The 14,199-nt window shown below is 46.2% G+C and overlaps 1 protein-coding gene across 1 annotated transcript in view; it reads right to left on the bottom strand.

Annotated features, from left to right (window-relative positions):
- The window catches only part of CD53 (CD53 molecule), a 282,909-nt gene extending 276,794 nt beyond the window's left edge, over window positions 1-6,115 (bottom strand). Inside the window, exon 1 of the mRNA XM_069238988.1 lies at window positions 5,668-6,115. The gene's annotated coding sequence lies outside the window, so the exon portion shown is untranslated. The remainder of the gene's footprint in view (window positions 1-5,667) is intronic.
- Window positions 6,116-14,199: the final 8,084 nt, after the last annotated feature.

Genomic DNA, 14,199 nt, shown 5'->3' with positions numbered 1-14,199 from the left:
AAACTGCACAAACACAGGCTGCAATGGCAGGCCTGAGACATGTTAAACGTGCTACTAATGTGGGTGGCACAATCAGTGCTGCAGGCCCAGTAGTAGCATTTAATTTACAGGCCCTGGGAACAGGTAGTGCCACTTTACTAGGGTCTTACAAGTAAATTAAATATGCCAATTCAGAATAAACCAATCTTCCATGTTTTAAGGACAGAGCACAAGCACTTTACTACTGGTCAGCAGTTGCATTCTGGAACATGTAGTAAACTGCAGTATTCAATATGCTCCTAAACTGAAACATCCGGAATGGCTAAAAGTGCCACACGTGACATGAGGTCCTTTGGGAATTATGCTTTTCTTCCTTTTCCTAGCCATGCACTTGCATAAGGTTGGAAGAAGCAGACTGTCCAATGATGTCCTTTACAAAGCAGCAATGCCAGCTTTAAAGATGCATTATTAAAAACAGACACCAACACCCATCTACTGGCGCAGCTCCTCCGTATGGAGGGAGGAGCGTTGCCCCCCCTGCTAGCAGCAACCTCTGCAAATACTTTTACACGGAAAGGATAATAAACTCTGTTTATTATCCATTCCGTGTAAAAGGGGCAGGGCAGGGCATTGGAGGTGACGAGCTGAGGGGAGTGATCTGCGCACTCCCCTCAGAGCGCATGTGTGCTTGGCCGGCCGTCTCGGGCCAGCCAAACACACATGCACTGTAGGCTCTCTCCAGCCCAGCAACACGGTTGCCGGGCTGGAAAGAGCCTGCACAGGCTCCCAATTGCCCGGGAGCACCCTGGCTGGGCGCTTCCAGCCAATCCTGATGCTGCTTTGAGCAGCGTCAGGATTGATACAGGGCAGGCTGAGAGCCTGTGCCTGCAGCATCAATGGGAGAGGAGCAGCGCGCGGGAGCAGAGGTAAGTTTTTTAAAATTATTATTATTTAATATTTTTTTCCTGTGCCTCCCCTCTCCGGCAAGCCCCAGCCACGTGAGCCGCTCCTGCCCATATGGACTACTCAAACCTATTCATTCTAGGAGACCTTAATTTATGGTTTAATAAGAAGAATATAACAACAACCACAGCTTTCACAACCAATCTTGAAGCCTTCAATCTCCAACAAATAGTTTTTGGCCCAAGTCATTGCACAGGACACACTCTAGATGCCGTTGCGGCTGGCGACAGTGCAAAGTGGCGGGGTGGGGGGGAACAAAACAAAAGTAAAAATAGATTTATAAAAAAAAGTACCTTGACGGCGGTACCACCGCTCTCCACTGCATTGCAGGCACAGGCTCCCAGCCTACCTTGCGGTCAATCGTGACACTGCTCAGAGCAGCGTTATGATTGCCTGGAGCACCCTGGCTGGGCTCTCTGGGGCAGAGTGGGAGCCTCTGCCTGCTCTCTCCAACCCAGCAGCACAGTGCCAGGTTGGAGAGAGCCCTGTTCGCATGTGTATTTGGCTGGCCTGAGTCGGCCGACCAAACATACATACGCAATTAGGGGAGTGCTGTGCACTCCCATCTAAGGCTGTCATCCCCCCATGTCCCAGCCCCTTTAAAAATAAAATTATAATAAACAATGATTATCAGTGTTTTATTTTTAAAGGTTTGCAGCTTCTGCTGGTGGGGTGGGCGATGCCATACCGGTCGCGCTGCCGCTGTCTAGATGTCCTATTTGCATTCTTAGGACAAGCAAGTGTTACAGACTCCCCATAAGCTAGAGTAACCACAACATTATCTCTCTCAAGATCAACAAACCTGTCAATGACAACACTTCAAAAATACTAAACCAAAAATCAACAAAAACAAACACTCTCATACAGGCAATGTAAAAAAAAGACTAGACACCCACCAACTCAACACTCACCTTCAGAGAAACCCATAAACATGTGGCCAAAAACATACGAATCTTCTGCAACTGGACATCCTCCACACTGGACAAACAGATACCACATCTAGTGCTGCCACAAAAATGACACCACATGGGTTAATAACAACATAAAACTCATGATAACACAACTCTACATACTACAACACAAATGGAGAAAATAAAGAGATGAAACAGAGAAAAGCACACCAAGCCACTGTAACAAAGCCTACAGAAGAGCTATCTGAACCACAAAAAGACACTACTGCACACGCATAACTGAAGCAGTCTGCACTTCTAATCGAATCCATAAAATTCAAAGAGAATTCGACAATCCAGAGTGTTGAAACACAGAAGCACTATGATCATAAGACTTCTGTTTTCTATAAATGCTTGAAACAACTTGAAGCAGACTCCAAAAGGCTTTACACTTTTGCTAGGTATAATTGAACCAAGCATAAATGCGATTTTGTGAGAAATGACATTCATGCTGCATGTTTCTCCCTTAACTGTTACTTTGAAACTTTGGATTTGTGAACTCTGCCGTGGCCTAGGGCTTGCCAAACAAATCCCATGGCCATGTGATCTGAGAAAATGACATGCCTTTTGTCTATTTGCTAGAGGTCCCATTACTGGAGCCTGTCCTTACTCTGTCAGAGCAGTAAGTTGCCACTGAGGCATGTCAACATTATTAACAACAGATGACTTGTAATTTAGTAGCATAGTGCAGGGCTGTCTGACCTGTTCTTTTGGAGGGATTATGATCTTTTGGGGCGCAGGATAATTTCACCTCCCAGTTATCAAGTAAAGCATAAAACCCAATATTGTGCTGCATTCTAGCCTCTTTACAAAGAGGAGAGCACGGGCCTTTCAAGCAGTTGTCCCTATAACGCATACATGAATACAGAGACATGTGAATCCAGCATATGAAAAAGATAAGGGAGGAATAGATACCCTGTGAGCCCAAGAAGAGAAAATACTGGCTGTACTCCTATTTCAGGACTGCAATGATGCCATCATTGGCTCCTTTATCCTCAAATACACAGAAAATGTGCATTCATAGGAAGGAACTCTGACCATCGAGTTATTTCCTACAGTCACTGTGCTTATTCCCTAAACTGTACTGATGTTGTTGCCTAATACCAAATACCCTGAACTACACTTAACCTGAAGGATCCATTTTATGGGTGTTATAAGTAAATAACCACTACTACTAATACCAACATTTCAGATACTGACCCTAATGTGCAGTCACGTTATTTTACATGAGAGAGGCTCTCACACCTTGAAATTAGTGATATGCATAACACATACTTTTGGCGCAGGAGGTTGACATGTTTCAGTACAAATTGCATAATGCTATGCTTTCCTCAAGACCAAAACAGTGTACTGTTGGCAATCCAGAATAGTTCACTATAATCAAAGGCTGGCTGTTGCTTCATCTCATTCCCTCTGGGACTAAACGTGTGCATCCATAACAACTTCAGTCTTCTGCTCCATCCCGGGCATCTACCAGAAAAGGCCCCATATAAGGTCAACAACTTAAACTGGTAGATCTGGACAATAATATCAAATCATGAGACACTCAAGATACAGTCAGTTAATTCGCTCCAAAATAGCAACAACAGCATGTTGGTCTTCATGAGTTGGCTTTGTTATAAACATCTTAAAATCACACAATGTGTTTTATTCAGAGTGTGTGGACTTCTCAGGGGCATTTAGTAACCAAGCAATGCCATTAAGTTATTAAATTAACATCTTTGTAATTAATATCTAATGAGAAGAAAATTAATTTGAAATTCCAGCCATTCATCTTCCTGATAGATGTTAATGCATTGCACATGGCGATGTGGTTTAATAATACAGCAGCTTCATAAATTCATTAAAATAAGCAGGCAACCTACGGTAAGCAGCAGGTGGGGTCAAAGTCCTTTTACTGAATACAGCTAGTCTTTCAGATAGTGCGTGTGCTCCCTAAGCTCGACCTAAAAGAGAGTTGAAGGAAATGCAAGGGCACAGGCAACTTACTCCAACTCATATGAGATTGTACAAAACTAATGTCCAAAATGTAAATGTTACTGGGACAGAGTGCTGCAAGACATAAACACGATGTTCTCCACCTCACTTCCTAGACTCCCATCATTTGATCTGATGGGGGTAGCAGATAAGCTAATATATCAATTGTGCTTACCAAGGGGTTGTGTGATGACAGTCGTACTGTGTGAAGCTGAGCAAGTGAGCCTTGAACCTTCGGGCACCAGCGTAACACAGGATCACAGGACTTGGTTGTCCAGTATTACTGCTAAGTCACCGTCAATTATCTACATTTCTCACAGATATATTGCACGTCAGTCCCTCATGGTGGTTTCAGGGCTGAATTAGCTGAGGGGACTTTATAGAAACGTTGATGGGTAACAATGTTAGTGGTGAGCATACTGATGAAGTGTGTTGTTTTTCATCACAGTGTAGATTTGGCCGGCACAACATTGGTCCAAGATATGTTTAGTGTTTGTGAGAGATGGAAGAGTGATTTAAGAACTGGTCAGATCTCCTGAGACTTGTGTAAGTACAGGTACAGTGAATGATGTCTGCATTTCTGAATGCAGGTCAATGACCAGTTCTAGGGGTGTAGGTAGGGCTATCACCCAAACAATCTGCAAGAATCATTTGTTGTGTGTTTGTAGCAGGTGCCATATTACAGCAACCTTCTGGGAGTCACTATTAGAAAGGGTTGGACTGGGACAAAAATTGGCCCGGGGTTAAAATTAAAAGTGGCCTCATATACAAACCAGATAGCTAAAAAAGTGGACCACATTTGCAAATCGGGGCAATCTGAACTTGTAAAGTCAGGCTGCATGGACATTTTGCATGGTATGTAAGAGTGCATGCATTTATGTTTGCTGTTGGCAATGCTTGTGGTTATATTATTAAGGATTCCAACAGTAAAAAGGGCCACCTGGCCATAAAAGAGGTCCACAAACTGCTAAATAAACCGGCCAAGACACTGACTGATTTGTCAGACCAGCCCATCGGGCCCTGACTGATTGCCCTATAGGCCAGTCCAACCCTGCTATTAGAGGGCTACGAGGGAGCCTGAATTTGCATCTCTGGATTGGAAAAAGAATGAGGATACTGGATATATCTGCGGTATATCCAAGACGATTGTGCCTGCAGAGAGATGATTGCGAGTGCTCTGGCAGAAGAGTGACTAATGTGGATATGAATGCTCTGCAAGACTTTAGAGGGGAAGTTAAAATAGAGAAAGAACAAGGCGGGCGCAGGTGATTTCCCTATGGGGCAGCCCTGCTTGCCCTGGGTGCCCAAGTATGGGGCGAGGGAAAAATAAAACCTTCAAGCTACATGCGGGAGCTCTGGGAGGGATACCGGGGCCCTCAAGGATTAAAGGGCTGACAAGTCTGGAGGTAGGCCCGGTGCCTCCATCGTCTTGGAGGAAAAAGAAAACAAAAATGAGTACGTGTACTTTATATCCTTTGCAGATTATCGCATAAGAAATTTTCAAGGTACTCTTGCTGATGCGAAAATGTCAATCGCATTTTTTCAGAGGATACCTGGAAAACCCTTTTGAATTCCAAAAATGAGTATGTTTACACTCAAGGGAAGCTGCAAACCAGTAGGTAAAGATGTACTCATTTTACCGAGAATCTGTCCCATTGTGCAAGGCAGCGACGAGCAAGGAGATTGTCGTACCTACATGTGACTCAGCACGGGATGTTAAACATGTTGTCATGTACAAGACGCTGAAATAGCAGTTCTTTTAAAATCATTGTCTGACTGAAGCAAGTTAAAATGTTACCTTGGTGCCGTTTGCTTTTCCGATTCTTAGGAAGTCTGCCTCCAGAACGTCTGCGTCCCAATCCCCCTAAAAACAGTTTTGTGTAGTTTAGTGGGTTTAGAAAAGGTTCCTCCGTTTAGACCTGTGTTCTCCGTGTGAGGTGGTTGTTCTCGGCCCTCTTGTTACAAGATTCCGTTCTGTAGAAGCTCGCGCCGGAGCTGCCTTTCGTTATCACCTGACCACAGGAAAGACAGCCGAAAAAAGATATTTTCACAATCACTTTTCAAAGGGCGAGGCTCAAAACGAAAAACGAAACGGTGCAAAGTACTGGCTGCCTCTGTGAGCACGCAGAGCTAAGGTCTACAAGAAATTTTAAAAAAGTACAGCGCGTACGGGGTGCTGGTAGAATCTTCAAAAATTTAATCGAATTGTTATGAAGGGGAGGGAGGGAGTAATGGTACACCAGAGCACTTTAAGAGAATAAAGAATGGCGTAACGGAAGATGCGGAGACCCACCCCTGTAAAGTAAATGAAGCCCTCCTCCCGCCTCCCCCTCCTCCCCCCACACACCATCAACACGTTTACCCCTTGGAACTTGCCATCCTCCATCCCCACTTGCGGGGGCTTATGCTTCGCCAGTGAATGAACTCGGTGCGAGCCTTTGGACTTCACCTAAACACAGAGCTGACTCATCACAGAAAAGACCATCATAGGCGGCTGCCTCACATCAAGGCTCAGATTAACAAACACTATGCTGTGGGGTTTGGGTACTTTTTTAACGTGCACAAAGCAAAGCAAACCGAAGCAAAGTATAATGGTGCTATTTAAAACCTGCGTTGGCTTGGAACCAAAAGTAAAGTAAACTGTGCACACATACTGCCCTGAGTTACTTTGAATCAAGAGGGCGTTAGTTGGACAGTACACCGGGGTTCCCATGCAACCACCCACGGGTTTTAAATGTGTGTAAACGGCCAATTGTATTTTGCCCAGGAGCGCTTTCCCCAAGAGAGTCAGAACCTGTTCTCTCAGAATGGCTTTTAGGCCTGAGGGTGAGAATGAAGAGATCATTATTGTTTCCAAATTCACACTGAGGTCCTTGTGAACAGAAATTTACTCTCTGTCCTTCGGTTCTTAACTTGGACAAGATCACCAATCTGGAATTCTCTTCGTTTAGCTCTTCTTTTCCTTGACACCTGTTCGTGCTTTATTCTCCTCTCAGACAATGCCTTTGCGGCTCTGTCAATGACTTGAGATGATTCACCCACATGAGGGATGGTGCCCCAACCATCCGATTCATGTATAAAGTGCTCAGGGGAACCCCAGTGGTGATATGAGGAGTGAGACGATACGAAGAAACGTTTATATCGCACAATCCACATTCTGACTATTGGACACGGCAATTCTCAAAACCTTAATGAGAGTTCTCATGAAGCGTTCCGCTTCTCCATTGGCCTGACGCCAGCGCGGAGTGATCTTTCTGTGAATAATGCCACGAGATTTCAGGAGTTTGGCAAACTCTTGGCTGGAGAAAGGCGGCCCAATATCAGTTCGAGTTTCACGCAATAGCCCATGAGTGGCCCTGACCTTTTCAAGTCTAGGAATAGTTTGGGAAGCAGTGATGCAGTCAAGAATTTCCACTTCTGGATATTTGAAAAAAATAATAGAGCACTGCAAACATGTGGCAACCATCAGGTAAACTACCAAAATCCCCACTGGCTTTAAACCAAGGCACAGGGTGAATTGTCTCTTTACGGAAAGGCAAGGGAGATTCAGCAGGACCAACAGCTTTTCACAGGGAGCATTGACAAACCACTCATTCGACCTGTTCATCCAGCCCTGGAAACCATGCCTTACTCCTTAGCCTTGTTGTAGGGTCAGGAATAAAAGAACAACACAACTGTTTGGCAAATAATATGAGCATTTATGAATAACGGCCGGGAGGGCAGCACAGCTCTGTGACTGATACCGCACTCACCTCTGTCAGTTCAAACAGCCCTTTTTATATGTTCACGACACCTTGAATGCATCTTATCACTTGTCATGTGTTTTGATTTAAGCGCCTACTTGGTACATTGTATCTCTACCTATGTTAGCATAAAGTCACATTTCTCCTTGAGAAAGCATCTAATTACACATTTACAGAAAAGCGAAGGTTACACATCTGTCATGAACACATTTGTTAATAAACCGCAATACTTTTATCTCACGTTCTGAAGTCTATCAGTACTTTTTCCTTTGACTAACTCCAGACTTGGAACCATGTCTGTCTGGCCTCCCTTGCACAGCTGCTAGCCTTCAAGTATCAAAGCTTATTGTGTTCCCTTTCTAAAACCACTGTGGTGTGTCCTTCCCTTGTGAACGTGGATTGGAATGTGCGCCCTCCCCGTGTGTATGTTATCAAGTTATGACTCAAGCATTCTATGGCCTTCTACTTGCAGCTGCATTATGAACAAATGTTTCTGCTTGTCCTTGTCTTGCCTCCATGCTTCCTGTCCTGAGCTCTCTATGTGGATGCAATGAGCATTCGGGCCTGTATTCTTATCTGATCATGTACGACTCTGCACATCTTCATCCTAATTCATGCATTAGCAAAAGTGGGCCTTCACCTTTTTCTATATTTTCAGTAACAGCCTTGACTTGGTTTTAACCACCCCTTGGTGCTAGGAGTGGGCTAATTCAACCACTTGAGGCTATAGGGAGGCTGGAACGACAATCCTCTGACCCCTCAAAAAAGATCCATCTGGTGATATGGCCAGTTCATGTCGAACTTTGTGTAGCAAGGACAGCGTCAGACAGGCCTCAACTGTTCTATAAGCTACGTTGTGGATAATGTGATGCCATTTCCCAGAGGTTATCGCAGACATGACCAACTGAAGACACTCATCATCTGCTGTGGCTGCTTTGATCTCCTCAAGGAGATGGGCAGAGGTCGTGAGCATTCCACCACCAAGCGCACATATTCCTCCACATCGTCAGCATCAGAGATCTCTAGAGGAGTGGCCGGCCTAGTTTGTCGAAATAAGTAATCAGCAGGGTTCAGAGAGCCAGGCCAATACACTCCTGAGAAACGATAGTCTTGTAGCTGTAGGATCTTCTTTTCAATCCTAGGAGGTGGTTTAGATGAGGATCCATTGAAAAGAGGTATGAGTGGCTTATGATTAGTGTTGACTCTGAATGGCTGTCCATATAAATACAAATGAAAATGGCGACAGCCCCAGTGGACAGCAATAGCTTCTTTTTCTATCTAGGAATACCGCTGCTCAGTGTCAGTGGGCGCATAGCTTGCATAGGCCACTGGAGCCCATCCTCCATCTTGTTGCTTCTGAGATAAAACAGCTCCAAGACCAGTTGGGCTTGCATCAACCAACAGTTCTGACTCCTTCTCATGGTCAAAATACACTAGCGTTGTATGTTCAGATAGAGCTGCCTTGGTAGCTTGAAAAGATGCCTCCTGCACGGGGCCCCACTCCCACACAGTATTGGACTTGATAAGCTTTCTTAGAGGTGCCGTCAGAGCAGTAAGATTCTTGATGAAATGGCCGCAGTAGTTGACCATTTCCAACTATGAACACCTGACACATTGGTGGGAGCTGATTGAATGTCTTGTACCTTAGCTGGATCTGGTAGGACTCTTTCTCCTGAAAACCAAGAACCGAAGAAAGCCACTTCTCTCTAAGAAAGCACATTTGTCACGATGGAGAGTGAGACCATTTTCTTGAAGACGCTTAAAAGTGGCTCTCAGACGGTCTAGATGCAGCTCAATGGTGGGCGTGTGCATCAGAATGTCATTGCTGACATTGATGACTCCTGGCAACCCAGCAAGCACCCCCGAATGACATCCTGGGATATCCCAAAACTAGGAGACGTTTATACCTCCTCAGGCCGACATTGGTAGAGAAGGTAGTGATGACCCTTGAGTCAGGACCTAACATAAGCTGATTATATCCTGCTCACAACTCCATTTTAGAGAACCATTTTGAGATGGCCACCTCAGCGACAATGCAATCTATGGTAGGTATCAGATGTCATTCCCTTTTGATGGCCAAATTGGGGGGGCACATGTCATCACAGGTCCTGACCTCGCCAGGTTGCTTGGGTTTGCGGGCAATCAGGATCAGAGATAGCCACGGTGTGGGGCCCTCCACATTTTCAATAATGTCTGCTTGCTCCAACTTCCCCAATTCAACTTCAACTTTTGGACATAAATGAAAAGTCACTCTGCGATGTTTCAGTGCCATGGGCCGAACAGAATTGTCAGTGTGCAGATATATTGAGCAATCTTTCAGACATCCTGTCTGTTAGACCTGACAGCCTTAGAGTGGTCACCCCTAACTTTTTGCCTGCCTCACTCCACTTTTTGGACACTGTTTTTGCTGGTTTGTTTTTAGACTCTGCACACTTTACCACGCCTAACCAGTGCTAAAGTACATACGGTCTCTCCCTTTAAACATGGTAACCTTGGATCACACCAAATTGGACTATTTGATTTACTTACAAGTCCCTAGTAGAGTGCACTATATGTGCCCAGGGCCTGTAGGTTAAATGCTACTAGTGGGCCTGCAGCACTGGTTGTGCCACCCACTTTAGTAGCCCCTTTACCTTGTCTCATGCCTGCCATTGCAAGGCCTGTGTGTGCAGTTTCACTGTCACTTCGACTTGGCATTTAAAAGTACTTGCCAAGCCTAAAACTCCCCTTTTTCTACATATAAGTCATCCCTAATGTGTGCCCTAGGTAACCCCTAGAGCAGGGTGCTGTGTGGGTAAAAGGCAGGACATGTACCTGTGTAGTTTACATGTCCTGGTAGTGTAAAACTCCTAAATTCTTTTTACACTACTGTGAGGCCTGCTCCCTTCATAGGCTAACATTGGGGCTGCCCTCATACATTGTTGAAGTGGTAGCTGCTGATCTGAAAGGAGTAGGAAGGCCATATTTAGTATGGCCAGAATGGTAATACAAAATCCTGCTGACTGGTGAAGTTGGGTTTAATATTACTATTTTAGAAATGCCACTTTTAGAAAGTGAGCATTTCTCTGCACTTAAATCTTTCTGTGCCTTACAATCCACGTCTGGCTGGGATTAGTTGACAGCTCCTTGTGCATTCACTCAGACACACCCCAAAAACAGGGTACTCAGCCTCACTTGCATACATCTGCATTTTGAATGGGTCTTCCTGGGCTGGGAGGGTGGAGGGCCTGCTCTCACACAAAGGACTGCCACCCCCCCTACTGCGACCCTGGCAGACAGGATTGAACTGAAAGGGGACCTGGTGCACTTCTAAGCCACTCTTTGAAGTCTCCCCCATTTCAAAGGCACATTTGGGTATAAAACAGGGCCTCTGCCCTACCACCTCAGACACTTCCTGGAGGAGAAACCTGAACCAGAACCTGCACCCTGACAAGAAGAACTGCCTGGCTGCCTAAAGGACTCACCTGACTGCTTTCTACAGAAGCCTGCTGCCTTGCTGTTGCCCTGCTGTCTTGCTGCTCTCTTGCTTTGCTCCAGAAGTGCTCTCCAAGGGCTTGGATAGAGCTTGCCTCCTGTTCCCTGAAGTCTCAGGACCAAAAAGACTTCTCTCTTGCAACTGGACTCCTTGTGCGGCGAAATATTTGACGCACAGCTTGTTCCGCGGTAAAAAATTCACTGCATGCCGAACCGGGCCGCCGCCGCTCGACTTCGTAAGTAAAAGATCGACGCAGCGCCTGCGGTGTGACCGGAACTTCGACACACAGCCCACCTGGACAACGTCACCCGACTTCCAGAGGGGAAATCGACACAGGGCCTGCCGTGAGGGAGAAATTTCCCTGCATCTCCCACCGGAACGACGCAGAGCTGGTCAACAAGCCCAGGATTCCACGCACAGATCCCGGGGCGTCTGAAAACCCCACAACCCGAAGAGGAGACCCATCCGCGTGCCGGAAATTGACACAAAGTCTTCCCCGCGTGGAAAATAACGACGCAAGTCCGTGTGTGAAGGGGCGAAACCGACGCACACACCATTTTCCACGCATCTCCTCCTCTGCGGCCCTTTGCAGAGATTTTTCACTCAAACCAGGTACTTTGTGCTTGAAAGAGACTTTGTTTGCTTTTAAAAGACACTTTATACCACTTTCCAGTGACATCTTTACATTTCTTTATTGCATCATTTATCGTTTTGACCTGCAAATATCCAGATAAATATAATAGATTTTTCTAAACACTGTGTGGTGTATTTTTGTGGTGCTATATTGTGTTATTGTATGATTTATTGCACAAATACTTTACACATTGCCTTCTAAGATAAGCCTGACTGCTCAGTGCCAAGCTACCAGAGGGTGGGCACAGGATAATTTGGATTGTGTGTGACTTACCCTGACTGGAGTGAGGGTCCTTGCTTGGACAGGGGGGGTAACCAGACTGCCAACCAAAGCCCCTATTTCTAACACTGTCCCTTCAAACAGATGTTCATACTCAGCCAGAATGTCTTCCACACTCCCCAAATGTACGCTGAAAGCAAAGGAGACAAGATGTAGTTGCTCTGCCGTTTTACAGCTCAACAGCATCCCAGACCCAGTCTTTGTCACGTATACTTTGGTGCCTGTTGATTGCCCTTCATGAGATATATCGGTCGTAAAAACTCATGCCAGTGGTAAAGGTGTAGTAGACCCAAAAGCGCATACTTGGGTGGAGGTGAATCATAGTTGTGCCTGTATGGGAATGGTCTGCAGCACAGAGTGTGCTAGAATGTTAATGGATGCTCCTGTGTCAATCAACGCCGGGACCTGGTGACCAGACAGGAGCATTGTGCATCTCGGTATGCGCCTTCAGGGGCATCCTCCTGGCTGCATTGCATGCACAATGTGGACTGCTCCCTCCTCTTCATCCCTATCACGATTAACCATGTCATCACAAAGCCCCATGGCTATGGGTTGTTGCACCAGATTGACTGCTTTGGATTTTTGTGGTTTCTGACGGGCAGACGATCGGCATACCTTAGCGAAATAATGCATCTCATTGCTACTGCATTTCTTGCCTTGGGTGGGACACAGTCCTTGTTGAGGGAGGTTGGGCCTCCACATGAGAAGCATTTACAGGTGCTTGTTGCGGGCTTTAGACGAGCTCTCTTCTTGTCTGCCACCAAGGCATCACTGCATTCATAGGTTCTGTTTTGATCTGGCTCTGCAGTGAGCATCCATGTGTACAGCCTTTGATAGCTCTTCGGAGAGACCCAAAGTAAGACTGTTCGCCATTGGCATTCCGGGCACCTGCAGGATGTTTTCTCTTAGTTTAACAGATGCACAGCCCTGTATGAACTGTGAACAGATTTCATCACCTGCATCAGTTAGCATACAAGTGCTGGTGAGTTCTTTAAGTCGTGCATAAAATGTATCAATGGATTCCTCAGGTAGCTCTCTTGCCTGCCTGAGTAAGAAACGTTCATAATCCGGGTTGGCAAAAGGTTCAAAGTATGCAGTTAGGGCCTTTTTGAGTGATTTATAATTGTGAGGCGGGCCGTCTTCAACCATGGACTTGCTCAGTTTATGAATGGCGGCACACCCTAGATGTAACAGCATAGGACGGCATCTGTCGTTATCCAACGCTATTGCCGCAAACTAGTTTTCCAGTCGTGCTACCCATTCCTTCCACCTGGCAGCTTGTGCGGAGGGAGGGCCCTCTATGACAGAAGGTTCCAGAGCAGGGATAGACACCATTGTGCATTCCGGATTGGGTGTAGAGGACGGAGGTATGGCAACTGTGTTAAATGTTTCCAGTTACTGGTTGCAGTCTGTCACATGAGTCTAACGATGGCACAGCACAGAGACACAAATAACACAGGGAGAGAGAAGAAAAAATACCTCCCCTGGCAGGTCACATGGAGACACCTTCCTTTGTGATTTGGTAGTCCAAACTGTTTCATGTGCATTTCCTGGATCCACATATATTATCACATGTGTTCCCCCACAGGCCACCTCCAGCATGCAGAAAGACGGAAGGAACACACCAGCCTCTCAGATTAGCGCTGTGGTGAGCATTTGATACCTGGCTGCATGACCAGAAAGGCACAAAATAACACCCCACACTGGTTCCAGGAAACAGAGAGCAGCAGTGTACAGTCAATCTTGGGGCACAGCAGAAGGGGCAATGCTCATTGGAGCTGACGTACCTCATCCCTGACAGCACGTTGAAAATTGAGCACATTCGGCTCAGTAATGAAAACCAACCAGCAGACGGCATTGGGGGGCCACGCCCTGAAGGCTGTATCACAGTCGGTCACGAATGCAGGGCAGCGGTGCCGTCAACAGCGGCCTGGCCATGAAGAAGGGAACCGGCCGGGGGCACACAGCGGATGAGCGGATGCGTGTCAGCAGCACCATGCTCCTACCCATGCTGCGGAGCAGCAGGAACAGCACCAGCACTGGGAAAGAAAACACGGGACCAGCCAATGCAGGTATGGTGGGAAGCCATACCAGCTCCCTCGTCGCCAATTTGTGGTGTTGTGGGAAGCGTCAGTATTTAAGCGCAGGGCACACCATGAATACAAAACACAGATACTGTGTTACTGGCCACGCGGGAGA

Source organism: Pleurodeles waltl, chromosome 6 (assembly GCF_031143425.1).
Source record: "Pleurodeles waltl isolate 20211129_DDA chromosome 6, aPleWal1.hap1.20221129, whole genome shotgun sequence".
NCBI lineage: Eukaryota > Metazoa > Chordata > Amphibia > Caudata > Salamandridae > Pleurodeles > Pleurodeles waltl.
Note: the sequence above shows the minus strand (reverse complement) of the source record. Positions and strands in the feature narration are given on the sequence as shown.